Genomic DNA, 839 nt, shown 5'->3' with positions numbered 1-839 from the left:
AAGAAGAAGAAGAAGAAGAAGAAGAAGAAGAAGAAGAAGAAGAAGAAGAAGAAGAAGGAAGGAAAGAAGAAAGAAAGAAACAGGAAAAAAACAGAAAAAAAACCTCTAAAACTACCATTGAGTTTGTTTTGTGTTCTAGTGTTGGGCATGGGGCCTGCCTGCCCTTCAGTGTGTTTCTTATTAGTGGTGAGACTCAGTTGAAGAAAACTATTTTTTTTCCTTTGCAACTTTGCAAGCAGTTGGAGTTGGCTTCTGGGTTAGGGTTAGAGGCATGGTTCCTCCTCTCAGCACTCAGACTGCATTTGACTTTAACCTGGGCAGGCCCTGTGCATGCTACCACAGTCTCAGTGAATTCACATGTGCATCCGTCCCACTGTGTCTGGAAGACCTTGTATCCATGGCATCTCCCATCCCCGCTGGCTCTTAAAGTCTTTCTGCTTCCTCTTCTTCAGAGATCCCTGAGCCTCGAGGGGAAAGATTTGGTGAGGACACCCGTTCAGGACTGAGTGCACTAAGATCTCTCATTCTCAGCCCATTGGGTCTCTGTGTTTATTAGCATCTCCTCCAGGAAGAAGCTTTGCTATGATGACTGAGCAAGATATAGATCTGTGAGGATAGCAGGATGTGTCAGAAGTCATTCTGTTTCTTACTTTTATAAGTCCACTCTCGTGATAACCAACCCACTCCCCGATAGTGACAGTCATCCACACATCAACGCAGAACCCTCATGACAATCAGCTCTGACCAGGCCCACACACTAATGCTACTGCATATAGGATTAAAATTTTAACATATGAGCCTTGAGGGACACATTAACACTGTGACACATTTCTAGAGGT

The sequence above is a fragment of the Mastomys coucha genome, unplaced genomic scaffold (genome assembly GCF_008632895.1).
Source record: "Mastomys coucha isolate ucsf_1 unplaced genomic scaffold, UCSF_Mcou_1 pScaffold18, whole genome shotgun sequence".
Lineage (NCBI taxonomy): Eukaryota > Metazoa > Chordata > Mammalia > Rodentia > Muridae > Mastomys > Mastomys coucha.
This window is presented reverse-complemented; position numbering follows the sequence as displayed.